The 25,363-nt window shown below is 45.9% G+C and overlaps 1 protein-coding gene and 1 pseudogene across 13 annotated transcripts in view; one reads left to right on the forward strand and one right to left on the reverse strand.

The window, feature by feature from the left end:
* Positions 1–25,363, reverse strand: part of FOXN3 (forkhead box N3) — a 385,552-nt gene that overhangs the window by 59,025 nt on the left and 301,164 nt on the right. The gene's annotated exons all lie outside the window — the stretch shown is intronic.
* Positions 10,160–19,278, forward strand: LOC123798847 (large ribosomal subunit protein uL6 pseudogene; annotated as a pseudogene).

Below are 25,363 nucleotides of genomic sequence, written 5' to 3' on the forward strand. Positions count from 1 at the left end.
TAGTTCCCGGGATTCCTTGGCAATACATGGCTGGTTACAAAGCTCTGGAGTCCCCTCCACCCCACTCCTCCACGCCTGTTATTTAGGTGCTTGAGTGGGGACTGGGAGCCAGACTCGCCTTGCCTTCTCTACTAACTCAATGTGTACCATCAGACAACTTAACTGTCCTTTTCCTTAAAAACTTAATTTTTGGGTGCCTGGGTGGCTCAGTTGGTTAAGTGTCTGCCTTTGGCTCGGGTCGTGATCCCAGGGTCCTGGGATGGAGCCCCACATCGGAGTAGGGACTCTGAAGTGGGGAGCCTGCTTCTCCCTCTCCCTCTGCAGCTCCCCCTGCTTGTGTTCTCTCTCTCTCTGTGTCAAGTAAATAAAATAGAAACAAAAAACAAAAACAACTGAACTTTCAATCATGTGACCAATACAAGAACACAGTCGTTTATTTTAAAAAGTAGGCCGTTACAAAAAAGGCTGCCCAATCCTATGGCCCTGCCCTTCTCAGGATGTAACCTTCCCTACAAGAGTGGTATCTGTCCAGAGCTTTTTCTCTTCAGACAAGCAGACAAGAACCTGTATCTTTGGAAACTATTTATAGAGCTGTTGTCTTGCGTAGATGGAGACAAATGTATACATTAATTTGCAACTTGTTTTGCTCCTTCGGCATTAAGTCTTGCCTCTATTCATGTGGGCTACAGATGGATGGAGCTCATCCCTGGACATTTATTTACATTGTTTCAATTTGGGGCTTTTACAAAGAAAGCTGCAGCAAGCGTGTGTGGGACTGCTCTCCCAGGAATGCGTCTCAGAGAAACTTTCTGGGCCTTGCTTTCCTTGTCTGCAAAATGAGAGGGTCTGAACAGTCCACGGTGACTGCACTTCCATTCAAACGTTTTGTGTCACTAGGGGCCATCATGAGAAGGCTCTGTCTCCACATACAGACTCTATTCCCAATCTACCCCCAGCTAAAACTCTCCCTATGCTTCCAAGGTCTTCCAGAATCTGAGGTCATTTACTCCTACTTTCTGTTTTTGTCTAAGACATCTAGTTATTCCGAATCCTACATCTTTGTGAACTCCTTTCTCCTCCTAAGAAATTCCTGCCTCCCCCCTCTTAATACTTGACAGGCATCATCAGAGATGTTCAGAGCTTATAACCTGCGAGTGTGTGTGTATTCGTGTGCCTGGCAGCCCCACGAGGGAAAGGCCTTGTCTGTTTGCTCATCACCATACCCCGGCAGCCGAGGGCAGTGCGGCACACACAGTGGGCTCTCCTCAAATACCCAGTGAATGAATGCCTGGCTACGGACTAGGAGTGTAGCCTGGGTAAGCGGACTTAACCACTCTGGGCCTCAGTTTCCTCAACTGGAAAATGTGATAACGGCACCTCCCTCCCTTACGGGGTTGCCGTGCAGATCAAACAAGCTGATACACGCAAAGCCCTCACAGTAAAGCCTGGTACATCAAAATGGTCCACTAACGTTAGCTGCCATGACTGTCATCTTTGTAACCTGCGTATGTTCGATATCCCACCGACTCAATGTGGCGGTGTATTCGGGGTGCCCGACACTGCTGGGCTGCAGCGCTGAGATTATCACTGAGACAGGTATGTCAGAAACTGTAAGCAGTCTGAGGCAGGGTCCTCTCCATTCATGGTACTAATAATCCGCTTGCAGCTTACTATCCTCTTCATACTAATGTCTAATTCTGTATGGCTAACTACCTCCGAGAGAATTTCTGTGTGTTCTGCCCTGTCACCTATGTTTGTGCAAGTCACGCTTTCTCCCGCAGTTTCAAAGTTCCATCTACCTCCTTTCCCATCACCCCATTTTTCTCCTTTGTGCACCACCGATCCCAGAGGTTTTCCCCAGAGGAGCCAAGTGTCCTGCACGCAGTCGGGGCTTCCTCTGGCTCCAGTTCAGATTCTGGGGAACCGCAGAGTGGTGTGCACTTACCGTTAGCGTGCTCTTAATCTAGATGCTTCACCCCCTTTGCATCAGCTTCCGGACGCATGAATGGCTGCAGTCAGGATTAAATGAGCTGATGTGTGCCGAGCAAGGAGAGAACCCAGCGATCACGAAGTGCTGTATCATCATTATCGGACCAAAATGACGCAACCACAGCACAGCACCTCAAGGACCTGCAATTCAAGCTGTGTTTTCAGGTGGTATGATGGATTCCTCTGGGCTGTGTACACACAGGCCCCCTGCCACGCTACCTACCCCACGCTTCGCCGGGTCACGAATTATCCAGGGGCTGGACGATCCAGAGGGATACAGCCATGGTTGGGGCAAAGATGACTGATGCGGACCCAAATGGTACTCCTGACCTTGGCTGGTCTTCTAAGAACCCTCTGGAGCCAACCTGCCTGGGCAACTGAACAGAAAACTTCCATCAACTGTATCCAAGTGCGTACTCTGAAAGACAGGACCCGACTCACGCGAGGCTCCACCACAAACAAGAGGACTGCCTCGAGAACCACCAGAAAGCAAAGCTTAGCTTCAGGGTCGATGGTTCTACTGGAAGAGATGTTCACTCAAGATCCAACCAGATCGGACAAGGGCTGAAAAACAACCAAGGGGAGGCAACCCTGGGGGCAAAGAGAGACATGGAAATTATAGGCTCTACGGAAGTGTTTAAACCCTGAGTTGGGCCAGTGGCTGCAAGTGAGCTCAGGGAGGCATTAAAAACATAACCTTTTTTTACACCAACAAAGAGCACATGCAAAAGGTACAAAACTCTCAAATGAAGGTAGAAGCTTCTGTGTGTGTAATACAAGCCCTGGGATGGCCACCAGGGCCGCTCAGAATTATCGCTAAGAAAAAACAAAAAACAAAAAACGGAGCATGCCTTTTACTGTTTGACAATAAATACAGGCTAACAACGATCATTTTGTTGTAAGCATAGTTCTATTCTAGCGAAGTGTCTTACGCCAGCTTTCTTTCTTTCTCCGGGATGGTGTTCTATTGCTATGACAACCAGTAACATTTTGCACACCACAGAGCACTATATCATGTATCACCACGGCAGAAAAGGAAATGCCATACTGTACTTAAAAGCCACCTTCTCTTCTCTCTCGCTCTCTTTTAAAGTCTGTTATCACTACCCATGCATTATTCACCACACCATATTATATATAACCTTTCCTTACAGTCAGGCTCGTGATATATGTAGCAAAAGCCAGGAAGCCTTGCAAATCCCTTAACATCTTATAACAAATAAATGATAACTGAATTGCATTATTCTGGCTTTTCTCCAATGCAGTTATAAAGAACTTGCTTTTACCAACTTCCTCATTGGATCAAGAGCCTTTGTCAGACTTTTACAAATGTTTGTCTCATACAGCAAGAACTCTCTTAGCCACACTGTCGGGAAATACAGCATTCCCTTTAAGATAATTTTCCAGTACGTGAAGCAGTACCTCTTGAAATATTTGTTTTCTTTTCATTTTAAGTATTTTAACAAAATTCAAAAATCGTATCATATACTTCCCTGTCTATATAATCTTTGCTTTAGGACTTAGTTGTCACCATGGAAACCCATCACCAGGCATTGCTATAACTACATGATGGTTTCCAGGGCTCATGTCACGTATGGAATGGCTGGCTGGGGGGATGGGAGCTTTAGCTAGTCAAAGGTGAGGCTCTCCAGGCCCATTTTAAAATGTGGCATTATATGAATATCAGGCACAATCCCACAGACTCGCAAGGTCTTTGGACTCTCATGGAAAGACATCTCCAGAATGTAAGATTTAGAAAATGTAAAACCCATTCTAGTGATAGCCAGAAGTTACTGGATACAGACCTCTGTGAGTGGACAGAAGAATTATGTTTGCCTTGAATCTAGGGCATGTGGGCCAAGTGACACCTGTTTCTTTGGGTGGTGGCCACATTCACAAAGTGACTCAAAAAAGGCAGGCTCAGCGCAGCAGTCAGGGGCACAGACACTGCACTGATTGTAGGCCAATACCCACTGATCATGATGAAATCCTAACAAGCTGAGAAGGCCACACCCTTCCATCCCCCAAAACTCACTTAGGAAGGCAATGCCCTGTAATTTGGGGGCAAATGTTCTGATGAAAATATTTGCAATGGATTGCACCCTTCGTGTTTCTGCAGGGTAAGAAAATATTTGGGCTCAAATTTTTAAAAATGTGAACCAGAGAGCCAGATTTGGTCTGACATTTCCAGTAATTTGAGTGACTAATGGTTCTGACCCAGGCCTGCATTCTGAATTCAACCTATGGCCACCGAGTACTAGATTTTCTCTGAGAGGGAGAAAGATGGGGGACTCTGGTCAAAAAGGAAGCTGGCGAGGCTGTGGTGGGTGGTCCTGACGTCAGGCCTCCAGTGGGGAAAGTACTGGGTGGCAGCGGCATACAGACCATCAATGGTGATGGCGTGGCTGGACCCCCGCAAAGGCAGTCATAAAGATGAAGGGTGGGATGTCTTGGGAGGTGTCTAGGAACAAGTAGCCGATGGCTCCCCAGCAGTTTAAGTAGGGCTTGTCTGTCCACCTTAGTGAACTTCTTCAGGGTAAGGATGATTTAGAGAGTATGAGGGCTGAACTGTGCTGCTGGGCCACCTCTGGACGCCTCATATCGCTCAGATTTTCTCTCTCAAAGCTGCCAAAAAGCACCTGCTAGGTCCCTTCAAGGATCACCTGTAGGGGACTTGTGCCAGTTCTCCCAATGGACAGTCAAGGGCAGAAGGGGAGGCATTAGTGGGTGCTGGTGAATAGAAGTGTCCAAAGATCCCTGATGTTTCAAAGGTTCTGGAGGGCAGACGGGAGAGGTGTCCCTCTTTCCCCTGGACAACTTGAGTGAGCACCTTTTAACCCAAGGAAGATTTAGAATAAAGCACCGAAGTGTGTAAGAACATTAGATCTGTACAATTAATTTTTTAAATAAGAAATCAATGCAGGTCTAGTATTCTAAATATTTGTTATAATTAAGAAAATTGGCCTATAAGAATAGTGGACAAACCATGAAACATCAACTGAAATGTGGAATTAAATAACCAATTTACATTTTAAGTCGAAATCTCACTAAGGTCATATACAGTATAAGAAAAGTTAAAGGACCATAAGGTGTAACATACTTTCAGCTTAATTAGATTTATAAGAATTGCTTAAGTGCTCTGGGAGGCTTGTTTGTTGAGTCAGGTAATTGAGTCCTTATATGTTCGATTTCCTTTAGAAATGCAGTTTAAAATGTTTAAAGGAGTTTAATTAACTAAGTTTGTAAATCAGACCAAACATTAATAAAAGGCCCCCTTAAAAGTGATTGTTAAAAATTGCTAAGCTTATAAATAAAATAGTGGGATCTCTGAACAGCTCTTAAAAGTCTAAGGTAAAGGTAAGGTTTTAGATTTTGTAGCTTTAATAATGAATTTAAAAAGTAAATAAACTTTTCTGCTCAAAATGCTTTGAGACTCCATCCTGCCTATAAGACATTATCCTTTCTTGTTACTCAGTCTTCAGTAAAAATTTACTGATGCTCTTACTATGTGCCAGGGATTGTGCGAGGCACAAGTGGGTACATCCTGGCTCTTACAATCATCTGGTCGAGGAGATAAAAACATGCTGACTAATAAAACAGGTGACAACTGACTGATGAAGGTATAAGGTGATAGTGGAACTCACAGGAAGATATCCGTAAGGGCATCGTATCAGAAGTACTGTTTGAACTGGCTCTAGTGTGGAATCTGCTTTTCGAGCTCTGTGAGATTCCCCTCCTGGCACCACCTGCTGCTCTGAGTTTGCCCTACACCTGTATGCGTGCTACTGTGATCCTGTGAACTGGAAACTCAGATTTAAAAAATCTGTTAGAATCATGTGTGAAGTACAGGTTAATAAGATATGAGTGAACTTCCTCAGGGCTGGCACGCTCTCTCTCTTTTAAATTTTATTTATTTATTTATTTATTTATATGATTTTTATTTATTTGACAGAGAGAGAGTGCACAAGCAGAGGGAGAGGCAGGCAGAGGGAGAGGAAGAAGCAGGCTCCCCGACTGTGGGGCTCAATCCCAGGACCCTGGGATCATGACCTGAGCTAAAGGCAGACGCTTAACCAACTAAGCTACCCAGGTGCCCCTCTTTTTTTTTTTTTTTTTTTAAAAGTAAGCTCTACACCCAACGTGGGGCTCGAACTCATGACCCTGAGATCAAGAGTCACATGCTCTACTGACTGAGCCAGCCAGGTGCCCCCACAGGGCCCTCTTAAAAGGGTTTATTCTCAGAATTCAGTTTCCTTTGTGAGCTGGGTTCTCCGTTCCCTACCCTACTTACAGGTGAGGTTACCAGATAACTGACCTCTGGAGAAGCACCCTACTACCAGAAATAGGTTTATGACTGACCGATTTAGATGCAGAATGAAAGGAGCTTTATTTCTAAAATTAAGTCCAATGGGCAACATTGCCATTCTAGTGAGAAAATAGTAAATTCCCAAATGAGGGGTAAGGGGGTAAAGAGAAAGCTAACGGTCTCTGACCATCAATCCACCAGGGAAACTTTTATTTACTTGCTAGAACAGAATGGGTGCCAAGGAAATATTAAATTGTTCTTAAGTGCTATGGGTTGAATTGTGTCCATCCCCCCAAATTCTTACACTAAAGCCCTACCCAGTACCTCATGACTTTACTTGGGAAGAGGGCTGTTGCAGATATAATTAATTAAGATGAATTCACACTAGAGCTGGGTGGGCCCCTCACCCAACATGACTGGTGTCTATATTAAGAGAGAAAATTTGGACAGACATAGACAGAAGCACAGAGGAAAATGCCATGTGAAGATGGGAACGATGTTGCCACAAGCCAAGGAACCACCAAAAGTTAGGAGAGAGGCCTGGAGCAGATCCTTCCGTAGAGCCTGGGTGGGGGCTGTGGGCCTGCCAACACCCTTCCCTCGGGCTGCTGGCCTCCAGAAGTGTGAGTGAATCAATTCCTGTTGTGAGAGCTACGTGGTTGCAGTACTTGTTACCGTGGCCCCAGAAAACTAGTACATTCAGTAAACAGAGCCGGAGAAAAAGCAATGTTGGGAATATCCCATTAAATTCTACCACAGACCAACTCACATTCAATTTCCACCTTTTTAAGTGACCTGGAATTAGACTCCAAGTAAAACAAGAAGGACCTCAGCCAAGATGCTGCTACCCCCAACACCCGCGAATGAAGAGTTCTACGCTGCTTTGGGGTCTGACTGCCTCCCATTCGTCCAAACCATGATTTTTTTTAACCTCAAAAATTAGAGCGAATAGGGCCACGATAATGGCATAAACTGTAACACGGCATTGCTGTGGTTCTTCTTCCACGGAGCCTAGAATAAGCTCTTTTCTCCCACTTGCTACTTCACCAACTGGACGCCCTTCGTGGTGCCTACTCCATCTAGATAAAATAAGGCTGATGATTTTTTTCCCATTGAGTTATGTTGTTTTTCTTCCTATGGATGTAATATAAACTACTCAGTGAACTAATGAAATGTCCGTAGGACGTCAGTCACATAGTTTTTCAAAGGTTCCAGAGCAGTGACTCTTCTGAGCTTTTAGAAGGTGACTGGCAGACAAACACTAAGGTGACCCCCACTGGGTCATGGCCTCACATAATCTCCCCCCATTCCCTTTCAGGGAAGATGGAATCTGTTACTTGCTGCTAATAATGACATATGGCAAAGGCGAGGACGAGTCACTCCTGGGGTTGCATGTTTCCCCAGCAGCTGAAAGGACAGCATCCCTATGAAACTTTTTATAAGTGCAGAAGCAGTTACCTTTAATTTATATGAAAAAATTTCTGAGCATTCCCAGACTGAAAAAAATAACCTTCTTAGGTTTTCTGACTCCTTAGGACACACCTTGCTAAGGGCTGCACAAAATAAATGGAGCTGGAGCACAGGTGCTCCCACGGGCCACAGCTCCGCAGCTTGATGCCGAGATGCTGCGTGCAGTCCACGGGGAAGGAGCGGCGCGGAGCCACTCTCGCTGCTTGGGGGTGCGCACGGCCTCCAACAAGGCAAAACAAACTCAGCACTATTTTCCACTTCAGTGTGTGTGTGTTAAATTGGAAATCCTCTTGGGATCTTTTGTTTAGAGAACACAGGTACTAATGCCGGTTTTTTGTTAGAAGTGAAGCCACGTAATGCAAACTTTGACAAGTGCGGGACACCTGTACCTTACATCACATAAGACTGTGTCATAGCAGACTAGAACCAGGGGTTCTTGCTGGCCTTGAAGAAATCAGCTGCCGTGACTGAGGGGACCCGGGGCTGCGATCATGGGAGTGTGACTGCTGCAGGTGGACGCCACCTGAGAGCTGGCAAGAAAACGGGCACCTCCGTCCTTCCACTACCAAGGACTGAACTCTGGCAGCAGCCCTGAAAGCTTGAAAGAGGACCTGAGTTCCAGAAAGAACTGCAACCCGCCGACACTTGTGCGCTACCTGGTGAGACCCTGGGCAGGGAACCCAGCTAAGCAGTGCCCGGACTCCTGACCCAAGGTGACTGGAAGATACAAAAGCATGCTGTTGTAAGCCACTGTTCACGGTAATTTGTTACGCAACAGCGAACACGGATACAGGGAAGATGTCCTTTGAGGGTCTGATGAAAAAGAAGGAATCTCTAATTAGAAAAGCTCAGTAAGGCACATGTTTTGAATATAATTTCTGGGATTTGCCTAAACCCTTAAAACTCATCAATGAACCCTCAAGACGTTCTTGGATACGTTATGAAACCTTTCTTTTTGTCTATTCAGTAAAATTTACTGCAAAACTTGCTAATGTGTGGGAAACTAACAAGGTCACAGTACGTAAGCATCACCTGCTTGTCCATTTCTGCAGTTCAAATGCTACTCTAAATAATAGCCGTTTCATTCTTAACCTGTAAGACAGAGTCATCATTTTTATACCCTATCATCTTCTACTTGTTTAGAAATAGAAAAGCACAGATTTGAAGAAAATGTGATTTCTTATTTTATTAGAAAAAAGTCTTCAATCCTGCCTCTTCTAGTTTATCATAGGAACAGAAAAAATAAGTAAATAAAAAAGTGGGGGGAAAAAAAGGCATGGCTTGTAGGAGCCTGGAAGTGTTTTAAGAGGACACTTTAGGAAGACAGGCTCAGTTCATTTCCCCACACAAGAGAATTTATTCAGACTAATATAATAACACCTGAAAGACATTTACTTTCTAATCCAAACACCCTTTGGGGCAGTATACTGGAAAGGAAAACAAAGTGAAATTTCCATTTCCAAACCTGGACTGAAGTCCTGTTCTAGTACTTGCTAGCTGTGTGCCTGGGAAGAGGCTACTGTATTTCTCTGAGCCTGGGTTTCCCAGCCATAAAATGAGTTGCTTTGAGAACTGAAAAAACAGTCATGAAAGAACCTTGCCCAGTGCCAAGCTTTAATAAGCAACAAAAACACCCGCCACAGGCCTCACGAAGGGAATTGGTTCAACTGCCCCACAGAAGGTCAGGGAGTCCTGACCTGTGACAGGTTCACGAGGACAGTCACTCTCCTGCACTCAGGACTCTGGGGAAAGAGGTAAGAGTGGTTGTCCCAGGGACAAAAACAGGTGAGGGGGAGCTTCCCCGGTGGCAACGCTCATCTCCTGAATCCTGAGCAACAGCAAAGACAAGGCAGACTTAGTCATGGACTTTGTCAGACAAAACAAACAGGGAAACAAACATAACCCCTAACCAAACACACAAACCCCCCTAGAGCACAAGAGTATTCATTCCTTGTGACTCAGCGCTGAGCACGCGATTACGGTAGCTCTGCAGACCGAACACCGTTCTACCCTGGGGGCTGTGGGATCACGTAAGTGGGAGAAAAGAGGGCACTGTGTCAAGACACCATCGTTACAGAAGGAAGATGCGTTGTGGGAACACATGTGCTGCATTTGGGCAGGGACCACGTGCTACTGACCCCTTACTAGCAGGAAATAAACTGCCAAGGGCGTCTCTTGCGTGGGCTTGTGTTCTCCCTGGCTGCCAGTCTTGGGACAGAGGACCGTGTGCAGGGCTGGGTACATCTCTGTGTGTGACGCGCAGGATGGACGAAAGGTAGCAGGAATGACACTCAAAAGAGCAAACAGGGATGGCAGCACAGGCACCAGCTGAACAGAAGGGCATCCAGGGGAACCGAACAGGCCCTACTGGTGTAGAGCAGAGATGAGCTCAGGATGGCCAACGCCCCTGGCTTTGTGGCCTGGAGTCTAACCAAAGCAGCTACTGGCTTCATCTGCCTCTGTAGCCAGAGAGCAGCCAACAGCACTGACCAGTGGCCTTCAGAAAAAGGTAAGGCAGCCACAGCCAGGAATTCACTAGCACACGCCCAAGAAAAAAAGAGGTCATGGAAACCAATGCTTTTTCAATATGATGTCTCTGCTATCCTAGGAAACCAAGGTTATCACATGGTTCACTAATACGTCTGCACACCCCTCTGTCATTCCCAGGAGAACGGTGACCTCCTCCATCCAGGCATACTGCCTCTTGCACTCTGTACCCCAGCTATCCAACATGATGCCAGGCATGGAGCACTCAGAGGATGTCTTCTCAATGGGTGATTCCTTGCCGTGCTGTTTCTTCTTCCACAGTCTCACATCTGCCAACACTTGCTGAGATGAAGGCCAGGCCCTCTCAGACTGAATTCTAGCTCCGGCATTACTAGCTGTGGGACCCTGGGCAAGTCACTTCACCTCCGAGTGGATCGTTTTCCCCCAATGTGGTTAACAACAGCATCTGCCTTCCTGGCTGTGTTTGGGACTATATGTAAGGAGCTCAGGACCAGACTTGGCACAAAGTAAGCACTACGTTAAGTGTTAGTCACAGTTATTATTATTTTGATGACTACTTTTTAATTTATTAGCAGATGTACTGTTTCTCATCTGTCTCCCTCACAAGGCTCCACAAGGGAAAGGATTGTATCTGTGTTTTCATTGATAAATCCCAAGCACCATAACCTGTTCCGGGCACATGGTCGGCCCCAGTAAGTATTTATTTAGCGAACAGATGAACTTAAGTTCTTCGTTCGTAGAGGCCATGCCTTTCCCTATGTTAAACTGTAGACACATCGCTCTGCCTTGTCTCCCAATGTAGATGAAAGTTTTCCACTTTTTGTTGGAAATAATAGCTTCCATTTATAAAGTACTTTCACATCTATTTTCTCATTTGAGCCTCACAACAACCTTGTAATAAATCCCCATGGTGTCTACTGGAGTAGCACATACCCAGCAGCTCTGCAAAAATATCAGGACTTGAGGCTGATGATAATGATGATAATGTCCCACACCATCTCACCTGTGCAAGGCCATCTATTACTTGATGAGGAGAAGCAAGCCTGCCTAATATTTCTGCACTGATTTACCTTGGGTGGTTATGCCGTTGCTGTTGTCATTCTACCGAAAAAAACAAAATTTACTTGTTTTTATTTTTGGTCTCCCAAACTGCTGTTTTAGAATTTTTTTTCTTTCCAGCTAGAAAAGTAGTACATGTTTATTGTAGAAAACTTGATAAAAAAACAAGAGTATAAAGAAGAAAATCAAAATTATCCACAACTCCATTTGGTATCAGTACTTGCTTTTTAGGAAGCACCGACAGTACAATGTTACCGTTGCAGAAGGAGATGTTAGCATGATTTCTCGGCTGCACTGGCCACACGCATTCTGGGAGTCACGAGCAGCCCAGACCTGAGGAAGGAGGGCACTGGCGGGTGCTAAGGATCCAGGGGCTTATGTGGGAGGGCAGCCGAGGATGAAGAAGAGTGGGGTGGGTCCAGGTTCAAGGGATCAGGAAGGGGCAACGTGGGGATCTGATGTGCCTGGCAGAGTGGAAAGGGTGCCCTCTAAAGTTCTGCTGACCAGAGTTTCGTTACAGCAGGACGTGGGCACCCGCCCCTGAGGACTAGCAACTCTTCAGAAGGTCCCAGCCACATGGCTGGGGTGCCAGGGCCCCAGAATCCTCACATCCAGAGATAGAGGCGGTCAAGGAACAGCACGGCTGCCCCAGTGATACTCCTTTCCTGCCTGCCTACTGGTGCCCGCTGAGCTGGGGCCTGGGACGGACGGACACGCCTATTCTGCAACCCTTCCAGACCGGGTAGATGGCAGCTGGGGGACGGCGGAAGCCGATTTCTAGGTCTGCTCAAATCGACCGCCCGCAGGGGCTGCAATGTACGGCTCCCAAGCTTCCGTTCCTAAGAGCTGGGCGTGGGCCCAGATAGGAGCAGGTGCTAACAGCTGCTCAAGCGTAAGGTGCGGACCTAACTCCCAAGAACCCTACCTGCCCTTCGGCCGTAATGTTTCCTAACTGTATCTGAGCCAGGTCTGGCAAAAAGCCACAGGAGCCGCCTCACGGCAGCTGTGACGGTCACTACATGATTGTACTTTTCCATGCCTAGGCCTGTTTTAGGTTTCTGACCAGCTAGAGACATGGGCCGAAACGAGAAGGTTCCGAGAAGCCAGACTCTGAAGGTCAGTTCTTTCAAAGGGCTCATCTGTAGGATGATACACGTGTCTGAAACTCACCTTCTATTCTTCAAACGCAAACTGGTCACATACGCACACTTCATCCTGCATATAGTATTACTGACAACCAATAGACCCCATGTGCTTTCATCAATAAAGTTACTGCCTCGGCTATTACAGAAGACTATGAACTGTTGCGATCTTCTATCCTCGTTCCAATCGATATAAACCAGGACAAGAAAAAACAGGACCCTTAATTATATAACTGGGAAACATTATATAACAGAGGTCCTGATGCAACTTTAACTGTATCTGCGCCAATGAAGGCTGAAAGAGCACATGCTTTCAGAAGTAATACAAGCCGCCGAGAGTTGTGCAAACCATTTTTCAATATTGGTTTAAACTAATCCCACTTACTCACCATCGACAAAGTCTCTGCTCCTCTAACCTTGTTTTCCCACAGCCCTGGATGAAGCAACCCCATTGCAGGGTGACAGTCTGTTAAAGTGACAGCACACTGGCAGTTGCAAGAGGGACAGGAGGAAGGGGACCAGCGTCAATGTCTCCGAGAAGCTGGTCTCCGACGCCCGGCATGGCAACGACAATTTCGTAAGGGCTGCTAAAGCCACTTTTGCCATTTCAAAATGGCAGGACACTGATCATTCGTGACAGGATGCACTTTGCACGGAGAGACTCCTGAAAGCCACACAGCATTTCTTTGTTGGAGGAAGCCAAGAAACAATAATAGTAACAACAAAAAACCACCACAACCCCCGCCCCCCACTCCTTTCATTGTGTGCTGCCAAGCAAAATGATCTCTCTTCATGTCTCCTTTATGTCTTACTGATAGAAATTACATTCCAGGGCACCCAACACAAAGGATGCTCGCGCAGGCAATGTGCCTTGCATATGACATTCCTCAGAACCTTCAGGAGAGATATTGATTTAAAGCTACCAAGACGCTGTGTCCGCATTGCTGCTGCTGTAATGAATCTACCCGGCATTCCGTACTTGTGATTCAAAGCAACTCTGGAAAGCTGAAATCTATTGAAACAACATTAGTGGCTCTGCTGCACCCTGCAGAAGGACAGGAAAGTCACAACAAGGCTAAAAGTGCTACTTGGCAGTGTCTGAGGTCATATAATAGCTGCTGATTTAATAAATTCAATACTCTGCAACACCCGGAGGGCAAGGAGGGGAATGGTCAACCATCGGAGCTGGGAGCCAGACAGAATTTCCCATTCACCTGAGCCTGGGGAGTGGATTTCCTTTTCCATGACACACAGTAAAACAAAATATCCAGGGGACTTTTTAAAAAGTCACATAAACTTATTCTTTCAAACCCCCTTCCTGAAGGTCAACGTGTTCCCTTTTTTTGCTTTTTCTTTTTTTAAAAAATCTCTATGCTTTTTCTCTCTCAGTAAATACAGAATAAAGACCTAAGTTAAAATTCTGTGCCCCAAAGAAAACTTGCAGAAGCCAGAACCACAGCCCCTGGAGTCCCTCTAAATCTTAAAGGTCTGGGTGTGAGGTTTAAGATGTGAACTCAAGTCCTGACTTGGCTTCTAGCAGAGGGACCTTGGACGGGTCACAGGATGCTTCCCAGGGCAGTTTATCATCTGTCACAAGGAGCTGGAACAAATGCACTCTCAAGTCCCTTGCCCTAAAGCCCTGTGACTCTAGTCTAGCTCCCAGCCTCTAAGAGAAGGCACATCACAGCCGCTGGGCCTGGAGAGCCCCGGAGGGACGGGGTCAGAGAGCGGATGTGCTTGCACATCCCTTCGTCCCTCACTGTCCTCCTCCTCCTCCGCGGATCCCAGAGACCTCAGACAACCGAGGGGCCCCTCTGATGACCGGCCTCCCCCCCCACCCCGCAAAGACCACCTATTAGCCACCGATATGACTTCAATAGGCAGAACTGAACTTCCCTGACACCAAGGTCATCTGAGCAGAAACCCAGCCACATTAGCCTGGTGCAGGGCTGAGAACAAACTGTGAGTTCCTAGGGCTGCCAGAACAAAGAACCTTGAATGGGGGTGGCAGGGGGAGCGGGGGGTACTTAAAACAGCAGGGATTTGCGGTCTTATGGTTCTGGAGGCTAGAGGTCTAAAATCAAGGTGCTGGCAGGGCCACGTTCCTCCCTCTGAAACCTGTAGGTAGATTCCTTCCTCGCCTCATCCTGTGGTGGGCATCAATCCTGGGCTTGCGGCTAGCCGCATTGCTCCCATCTCTGCGTCCATCATCCCATGGAGCTCTTCCTGTGTGTGTCTGTGTCCAAATGTCCCACTTCTAATAAGGACACCAGTCCCACTGGATCAGGGCCTGTGAATGGCCGCATCTTGGTTACAAGATGTAAACTGATTATGGCTGCAAACTTAGGTCACATTCCCAAGTACTGGGGGTGGGGGTGGGTGAGGACTTCAGCATATCTTTTTTTAGAGGGGGCACAATTCAACCCACAGCACTAGCTAATCACATACCGAAAGCTAAAACGAAGAGCACAAATGTGTAAGGGGAGGACCAAACTCCACTGTAGGGACAGTGGAAGGAAAAATGTAGCAGAAAGGCATTACGATTCTAGTGATCATATGGGGAAAAGATACTTCTTTTCAATGCTGGACCGGTGAGAGCAGGCGAAGAAAGCAGAGTTCTCGGCCTGATGGCGCCCTCCATGCTCCTGGCGCCACACTCCCGGAACATGCCCATGCTTCCCCTCTGGGCCCACACAGTCCCCACTGCCAGCAGGACCACCCCGACACTTGCTGCTGAAATCCTCCAAACTCTTAAAGCTCCAGCTCAAATTTCACAGTGAGAAGCCAAGTCACCTGCATCCAGCCTGTGATGTTGTTTTGTCTGTTTCTTGGTGACACTTGGACTATGGTCATTTGTACCCTCTCTGCCTACCACTCCTGGAGAGCAGGGGTTATTTCTTACTCAATCACTGTACCCACAGTAGGTGCCTGCAAATATTTGCTAAAGTAAACCACCAAGAAGATAAGAGGAGATTGGAAATAAATATCTCCTGTTTTGAAAACTTCTCCATGGAGAAGAGACCTTTGGAACCAGGAGCTGTCAGAACCTGTGGCCTATTGATTCCCTCATTGAATCTCTGTAACCTCTACTCTTGGGCCATATTTCTTGGAAATCGTAAGAAAGGCCAAAAGATAGCTAACCACTTAAAGTAAAGAACAGGAGTATGCCCACATGAGGGGCTTATGCCAATACCACTTGGCACCAGCTCATGGGCCCCATCAGCCGCCATGACCTTGGCGGTTTCCGTCAGGGGCTGACCCTCGAGCCCCAGCACTCGAGCATTTGGAACTGCAGCATGTTCAGCTGGAAAGGGTCTTACAGATCACGGAAGGCAGAAAAATACCCCTTCCCCAAAGATGTTGACGTCCCAATCACTAGAATGTGTGAATACGTTAGGTTACAGAGCATGGGAGAACCCATGTCCTGGATGGAGGCGGTAGAATTCTTCTGGATTATCTGGGTGGGGCCAATGTAATCACAAAGGTCCTTATGAGTGAAAGAGTGATTTCATGGGAGAAAAACCTGATCCACTCTTGTCTCTGAAGCTGGAAGAAGGGGCTCTAAGCCAAGGAATGTGGTGGCCTCTAGAAGCTCGAAAAGGTAAGAAAATGGATTCTCCCCTAGAGCCTCCACAACGCACACCCTAAAATCCCTTGATTTTAGCTCCATTAGGCCCATTTTGGACTTCCGACATCAGAACTTTAAGATAATAAATTTGTGTTGTTTTAAGCCACTAAGTTTGCAACACTTCATTATACTAGCCTTCAGATGGGGAAACTGAAGCCCAGGTAGGCCGAGAAGTCTTTTGTCTGAGGGCACAAAGCTAAAGGAGTGACAGAGTTAACCCATGGCTGGCTACATGGCTCTGGGTGGAGCAGGCATTGCTCTACAATGTATTCCTTTCTTGGGTGTAGACACGAGGCCCCTGGCTCTCAACAGAGGGGGAAAACACATACCCAGTGGCCCATCTGCCAACTGTCCTCCCTGAAGCCTGGTCTCAGTCACAGGCTGACTGGACTTAGGGGCTGGAAGGAGGCTTTGACAGTAGCGGCCAATGACTCCTTTACCAGTGAGGATTCTGGTGCCTTGCTTGGAGAGTGCCAGCGTCTTTCCTTGGGGTCACATGAGGTAACAGTAAGCAAGAAGCTGGGGGCTCCTAGTAACTTGTCTCCAATTTGCACGCACTGATTAGAAGCTGAGCCTTTAGTTATCCTGATGGTTGGCCTACTGCCCCCACCCCCTAAGACTGAAAATGCTCTAGCCCTGGGGACACCTGAGGCCACCGATCTTCTGGTCTGGTAGGCCTGCGTTCCAAGCCTTTACAAAGTTCTATTTTCTGACATTACACCTTTGGCCTGCCAGACACTGTGCCCTGACTCCTGGAGCTGACCCAGGGCTACTCTAGCCACGCAGACCCCAGCATTCATCAGCTCTTTTAGTGCAGAAAGAAATTCTCATTGACACTGAGAACCCATCTCCTCTACCAGTCATCATTACCTGTCTACAGCAGAAGACAAACTCCCCCCGGCTGAAGTTTCAGACCCTTTCTGGCACACAAGCCCGAAAGGCACCACAGAGCCTGCAGCAATGCCCAGAGCACTTTTCTGTAAAGACCTGGTTTTACCAACAGCTTTCAGGTGACACAATTTAAATGAATGCTGTGGGCGCAGCAGCAGACTGAAGTTCCTTGCAAAAGGTCTCCATCTGGGTATGCTGCTCCAATGTCTAATGGTCCCTGATGTTCTGGTGACCTTAACAGAGTCTTTCTTCTGCTGGGAAGTTCAGGAAGTGGTGGTGAGGAGCTGATGTGGTTATGCCTCTCTGCGCAGCCCAAATCTCTTTATCAGCTTCTTTTAGAATTGGGTCGCTTGGTAGCATTTTTTATTTATCGAGGTCTGAACTCAGGATTTTCTGTTCTGCTGCTAGCCAATTATGTATCTGCTTAACAGTATACCTAAAACCCGAACATCTGAAGGGACTTCTACTTCCAGGAAAATGGAATAGATACACTTTTGCCTATTCTTCCCACCGATGGAAGTAAAAACACTTGAACACTAAATATAAGTTAAACACAAGAGGCTTCTGAAAGGTGGAGAGAAGAAAACTGACCCGCTAAAGGCAGTACAGAAACGGTAAACTACAGACCAACATCCCTTATGAATACAGGCATAAAAATCCTTAACAAGGTATTAGCAAATATAATTCAGGAATATATAAATGGAATTATATACATGAATAAGTGGGGTTTATTTCAGGGAGGCAAGGCTGGTTCAATATTTGAAAATCAAGGTAACCCACCATTATCAACAGGCTACAGAAGAGAAACTACACAATCATATCAGTTGATGTAGAAAAAGCTACAAAAAATCCAGCATCTAATCTTGATATAAATGCTCGCCAAACTAGGAAGAGATTTACTCAACTTTTCAAAGAGCATCTACAAAAACCCCTACAGCTAACATTATGCTTAATAGAGAAAAGACTGAATGCTTTCTTCCTAGGACTGGGAACAACTGAGGATGTCTCCTTTCACCACTCTTACTTAACAGTGCCGGAAGTTCTAGCTGGTGCAATAAGGCAAGAAAATGAAATAAAAGGCATACAGATCAAAAGGGAAGACATAAAACTTGCTCGATTTGCAGACTGTCTACATAGAAAATCCCAAGGAAGCTACAAAAAAACTCCCAAACCCTCCTAGAATTAATAAGTGCATTCAGCAAGCGCTCAGGATACAAGGTAAACATACAAAATCCACTGTACTCCTATTTGTTAGCAATGAACGAGTAGACACACAGTTTTTTAAATGCCATTTACAATTGCTCAAGAAAAATGAAATACAGTATAGGACTTGTATGCTGAAAACCACAAAATCCTAAGGAAAGAAATCAAAGGAGATCTAAATAAATGGACAGGCATAGCATGTTCATGGATTAGAAGACTGAATAAAGGCATCATTTGTCCCCAGATTACCACACAAGTTGAATGCAATTTCTATCAAAATCCCAGCAAGACTTTTTTTGTAGATACAGGTGAGATTATACATACACAGCACTGTAGTTTTGCAAGATGTTACCACTGGGAGAAACTGAGTAAAGGTACAACAGGATCTCTGTATTATTACTTACAGCTGCACGTTAATCTACAATTATCTCAAAAGGTTAATTAAAAAACAAAAACTGCTCTTTGTGGCATCATTCTCAGCAATCAGACTGTTGACATTCCAGAAAATGTTGACATCACTCCAAAGCGACACACAATTATTTTGAAGGCCCCCAGAGGAACCCTGCCAAGAGACTTCAATCACATCAGTGTAGAACTCAGTCTCCTTGCAAAGAAAAAGAAGGAGGCTCCCATTGACAAATGGTGGAGAAATGGAAAGAAACTGGCTACTGTGTGCGTTATCTGTGTCGTTGTACAGAACACGATCAACGGCCTTACACTGTGCTTCAGTTACAAGACGATGTCTCAGTATGCTCCCTTCCCCATCAGTGTCATTATTCAGGAGAATGGGCTCCTGTTGAAACCCAAAATTGCTTGGGCAAAAAATACATGCCTAGGGTTTGGATGAGGCCAGGTGTTGCTTGTTCAATATCGCAAGCCCAGAAAGAGGAGTTAATTCTTGAAGGAAATGACACTGACCCTGTAAAATTCGGCTGCTTGGACTCAGCAAGCCGTACCAGTTAAAACAAGGTTTTCAGAGAATTTGGGGATGGTATCTAAGTCTCTGAAAAATGAACAGTTCAGCAGGCTAAGGAGTAAGTGCTAAGTTGTACAGCTAAAGAAAGAACAAGCTGCCAGATGATTCCTCAGACCTCTGTGATATCTTAAGGATGCAATAAGGGATGTCTGGGTGGCTCAGTCGGTTAAGCCTCCGACTTGATTTCGGCTCAGGTCGTGGTCTCAGGGTCCTGAGATGGAGCCCTGCACCGAGCATGGAGCCTGCTTAAGATTCTCTCTCTCCTCCCTCTGCCTCTTCCTTCCCCACCTGCTCTTTCTTTAAAAAAAATAAAAATTAAAAAAATAAAAGATGTAGTAAAAGCCCTGTATTGATTTGTGGATACTCCCCCCAAAAAACAAAAAAAACCCCAAACCTGACCCCTCCTCCCAGCAGTGTCTTCTTCTCATACTGAGAAGAACCACCAAACCACTAGACAGGATGAGTAAAGCAGGACCTTGATTACTCTATTCCTTTACCCTGCTTTATAATTCTTTGTAGCACTCATAACTGTATGACATCACTTCACATCACATCACATCTGTCCGTCCTGTCGGTCCGCCTTGCTTCCCTCACTGAAATGGAAACTCCACACGAGCCTGGCCTCCATCTTGGTCTCACTCTAGCACATTAGAGGCTCTAGAAAAACTGCCAAATTAATATGGGGGAACTCATGTGCCTTCTTAGAGTATTTCCATCTGCTTACCTTCCCCCAAATCCTTTCCCCTCTAAGGAGTTGCCCTTCAGCATTATCCAACAGTAGGATTCTCTCTGACTCCAGTTCCTGCAGACCCTTTCCAACCAAGTCCCTATCCTTCCACCTTTCTAGCACCAGAGAACTCAACCCTGGCAATCAGTCCCAGGGGTCAACTTCAAGGTAGGGTGCTGGAACCTCCCTTTGAGGAATGTGGCTTTGGACAGTATGAACAGTCACTCGGTTTACCTGGTCCCTACAGTGAGAACATGTCCCTTAATCCCAGCCCTGTTTCTTGATTGGATCAATTTCATGTATCTCTAATTTAATTTGCACACAGACCCTGGGGATGTCTGGAACTAATCTGATAATCTTTAAATTATTATGTTTTCCAAGTATGTCTCAGCTGCCAATATCATATAGGGGGATTTTAATGTGAAATAATAACTTTGATTGCCAGTGGCTTCTAACTTCTTACCATATTCCACATTATTACAGTGCTGGGAAATGTCAAGTGTTCAAGAGCCTAGGGGACCCATATGCACTGCCACCAGCCAGACAGTGGCTTTAGTGGTCAGTTGGGCAGTTGCCTCGGTTACACACAGAACCGCAGGATATTTTATTTTTGTTTGTTTTATTTGGAGATATATACCAAGCACCTAGCGCACAGTGGATGTTCAGTAAGTGGCTGTGGATTGAGTGGATAAACCAAAATTTTGGGTTTTTTAAGTTAGAGTACAGTGGCACGTCTGAGCTTAAAAGCTGATAATGAAGGTCAGTAACGTGGCATTCACTCAACTATATCCAGAGTGTGCGTGAAATGTATCAATTTCTAAATGGTTTGGGGGGGGCAGTGATAAATTGAAATTCTTGCTCTTGGAAGAATTCTAGTTACTACCCTTGCCGCCACAGGAATGGCAAATAGACAACATAATTACAGACTGTCAGTAATTAATATACGCTCAGCTCTAGCAAACACAAAAATATAAAATGAACAATTATATACTAAAAAAGAGACTGTGAATGTTCAACTGGGGGAAGAGGCAGAAATCTATGAATGAGATGGTGTTAAACAGTCAGACGTAACTCACTCCAGTTTCCTCCTCCCTGAGAGCTCTTCCAGCCAGGCCCAGTGAATGTTTCCTGTCAAGCCAGCGGAACCAGAAAGCTGAATCGGTATCTCCAAGCAGGCAATTTTCCTAGTTGTAAATAACCAGCAGCTTTGTGGGAATCAATTAGGAGGCTCCCATCTCTTCTCTGGGAGTCTTATTTCAGTCCATCCATCTTCCTTTGTTAATTTTGTAAACTGGGTTTAAGGGATGCAGAGAGAAAGATCTATTTTTTTTTTTGTCCCTCAGACCTCGTGGGGGTAGAGGAAGGATGGGGAGGAGAGTTTTTACATCTTTCCAACTTCGAATTCAAGAGGAATACTTCCAGGTCACACTCCTTTTTCCAGGCCAGAAAACTGCATGGCCATTTTGTACCATGACCACAACAGAGGCACAAGACCTGCAGGAAAATGCTAGAGTCACAAATGAAATGGACGTAGGTGTAAGTGCGTGCTTACTGCAAAGATGCAGATGGTCTGCAGACCACACTGCATCCTCGGGAACAGGCTCATGAAGTCCAAGTCCAACGCACCATGGCTGCCTCATGCCCCCGGCTGTCATTCACTTGATTTATGGTGATGGTAACAGTGATGATCATGACAACGACACTAATACTAGAAGCCATCAATTATTGACAACCCTCATGTCCTCAGTACTTTAACTATGTCATTTCTTTATTTCTATTGCTCAACAGCCTTCAACATCGGTATTATTATTCCCATTTTACGGATGAGGAAACTGAGGTCCAGACAGGTTCACGTGGCTCATAAATTCTGGAGCCAAGACAATTTGAACCCAGGCCAATGTCTAGAGGACAAGCTGACCTCCAAAATAATCCTGTGCCATGATGCTATGTTCTCTCTTTCTTCATCTAGGAAAAACTGGTCAAGCCCAACTCCGTGTAGTGCAGAGAGGCCACTTTACTAAGTAAAGGCCCAGTCTGAGGCTTGCTGAGGAACCTGGCATGAGCTCACCTCAGCAACAATGGGGAGGAAAGAGGGACCAGGTAAACCACGCTGGTCTCCACAGCCGGTGCCAGGCCTTTTCCTGGGTACCCGAATTTCTTGGCAAACATCCATCTCTCTCCAAACTAAAATAGTCCTATTCACAGAACTTACTGACCCCTGGATCATTATGTCTTTGGAAAAATGAGGTGAAGTAAGAAAAAAATTCAATAGGAAAACAAGTGAGTGGAGCGCATGGGCAGGAGATACGCACAAAACATACAAGTGGGGCGCCTGGGGGGCGCAGTCGTTAAGCGGCTGCCTTCGGCTCGGGGCGTGATCCCAGAGCTCTGGGATCGAGCCCCACACTGGGCTCCCTGCTCCGCTGGAAGCCTGCTTCTTCCTCTCCTGCACCCACTGCTTGTGTTCCCTCTCTCGCTGGCCGTCTCTCTGTCAACTAAATAAAATCTTTAAAAAAAAAAAAAAATACAAGTGGCTCCCGACCTCACTCAATTAAGGAAGCGAGTAACAACAAAAAGTCACTTGGCAACACGGGATAATGTATACTTGCAGGGGCTGCTTTAATCTAGGGGGGCATCCATACAGCGAAATACTCTGGGGCCCATAAAAAGGACAGCTCTATATGCACCGACACAGAACCATCTTCACGGTCAGAGTAACATCGATGGCACGTGCCCGTCTGCACGGATGCGCACCCAGACGCAGGGATGCAAAGGCATCAGTCATCAAACGACACGTAAGACCCCGGTCATGTTGGCTACCTTTAAGGATGGGGCCTGTATTTCTTTGACAGGAGAATGACTTACTTTTTATTATACAGTAGCCCCTCCTCCCTCTGATTTATCTATGGTTTCAGGTCTCCACGAGTCAACGGTGGCCCCCGAGCAGATGATCTTCCTTCTGACGTATAATCAGAAGGTCAAGAGTAGCCTAACGCCATGTCACTCACCTCACTTCCTCTCATCACGTGGGCATTTTATCATCTCACCTCACTTCAAAAAGGGTGAGTACGGTAAGACATTTTGAGAAAGGGAGACCACAGTCACGTAACTCTGATGATAGTATGTTGTTATAATTGTTCTATTTTATTATTGTTGTTAATCTTACTGTGCCTCATTTACAAATTAAACTTTATCATAGGGCTGTATGTAGAGGGAAAAACATAGTCTATACAGGGTGTGGTGCTATCTGTAGTTTCAGGCATCCCCTGGGGGTCTTGGAACAGACCCTCCACAGATAAGAGGGGACTACTGTGTATCTTTCTGTACTTTTTATGATTTTTTTTAAAAAACAACATATTGAAAAGAAAAGGAAAAAGGAGCCTGGTTCCCAGGGTCTGGACTCTCAGCCCTGACCTCTTTCCACTACAGTTTGATTTTCTGCGCCTCACTCAGTATTTGCCACCAATGATCACTCTCGGAGAAATCACACCCCTCTCCCTGGCTCCATGATTTTTTAGCACTGACTCGGAATGAACCTCAATGTTCCAATTCGTGTCGTCCCCCGTATCACGGACATTGGCATCTTTGGAATGACAAGGAGCGGATGACATGTGGCTAGGCCAAAAAGAACTCTCCCTGTGACAGCCTGCCTATGGTGAAACGACTCCTCCATGCCTTATGGCCTGAGGCCCAACCAAAACGTTTAGATGGATTCTAGGTTTCTGTATAGAAAGTTCTTGCCAAGGTTAAGTTCTCATCACGTGCACAAATATTACTCAGTATGGGGCTTATTCCCGAGAAATTTCCCACCTCCGGCCAACATCTCCCTAGCTACCTCCCTGTTCACTACCTACTGCTCTCCCACGAAGTGGCCACTGTGGGCTCATGGAAATGCCAGCCCAGCCCACCACAGTGGCAGGAGCAGACAGACCTGGGCTCTGCATTTTGGAGTGAGATGGAACAGGTGACCTGGCTTCCCGCTTTCTGGCTGTAGGATATCACGTGATCCAACCTCAGCTTCCTTATCTATAAAGCGGAGACATCAGTACCTAAGGAAAAGAACCAGAAAGCCTGCTGGTTCTGTGGATATAGCAACTGGAGTTATTCATTCATACTACGGATTCTTTTCATCCAGCTAAGCAACAGGCCGCTGACTGTAAATCGCTTTCTTCAGAATACCAGGCTCGTGCTCTCAGAGCGGACACTGGGAGATGGGACAGAAAGAAGCAGAAAAAAGGCCCAGGTGCTGCCCACTCTCTTGGCAGCCTTCTGCTTCCCAGTCCTGCTGATCCCGGCAACATGCCTGACCTCGGGGACCTCAGAGAACCCTCCATTCTACCTCCAGTCGGTTTCTCCTTATCTCCCTTTCTTCTTAAATTCATCGCTTTCTGTTACTTGCAACCAAAAGAAGCCTAAAGTATTCCTATCCCAACTTCATAAATCCCAATCAGCATTTGAGAATGGCCTGCAGATGGCACTTTCCATTTTGAGACAAAGACTTATTTTAAAAATGCCAAATTTGTGGCATCACCTTTATTTTGCCTGATTGCATTACTCAAACAGAAAGAGCTATGAATAATAATAATAATAAAGATACCATTACAGTAAAATATTTGACACTCACAAGATTAAAAGCTGAATACAACAATCTTCTCATAATCATCTCGGGATGAGCGGCACTTAATCAACAATTACAATGGGAAAATGCCCGAGAAGGGATGCTGAAGTACCAGGAAAAAGAAAAGGAGAAACTCGAGAAATCAATGCAAGGGGAGAGGGGAATGTTTCCAATCTAAATACTGCATGTGTTACTTTAAGATTCTACATTTTCCTATCAACGCTATGCATAAAAAAGAATAAAAACAACCCAAGAAGACATACCCTGCACCAAAACACTCTAGCAAAGGAGCTATTTTTAAAAACCACTTCAAGTAGTCACACAATGGTGGCATAGTCCATTAATCAGGTGTTTGTTTTGTTTTCTTCTTAAACAACTTTACTGAGGTGTAATTTATACTCTCTGTACCTTAAGAGTTTCTCCAACCAGTCTTGGCCCCTGGGGGGAGAGGGACGTGAAGGGGCCCCAGCTGGAAGAACCTGGTGGGGCCACAAGGCTGGGTGAGGTCAACTCAGAGGAGGAGACAAATCCCCCCCTCTCAGCACTATGGGGGGCTCACATCGCCGAAGAGCCTGCCAAGTGACTGTGAGGTGGTTATGTATGCATTTTCTTATATAGAATATTAGGGGAAAAAAGGAAAGAAAAGAAAAGCTGAGATGCCAGGTCAAAATATCCCCTGACCAAGAGGATGCCTCGAGTAGCCTTGGGAGATGAGTGGCTGTTGACAATGCCCGCGATCTCTCGACTGTTTAAGTTGGATTTCTACAACACGGGTTTTATTTTTAATGTTCTTTTTAAAGCGCTGATTCCTCATTCAGGATGCATACAATGCAAGCAGCACAAATA

This window comes from Ursus americanus, chromosome 26 (genome assembly GCF_024610735.1).
Source record: "Ursus americanus isolate L20-20 chromosome 26, mUrsAme1.1.p, whole genome shotgun sequence".
In the NCBI taxonomy this organism is placed as follows: domain Eukaryota; kingdom Metazoa; phylum Chordata; class Mammalia; order Carnivora; family Ursidae; genus Ursus; species Ursus americanus.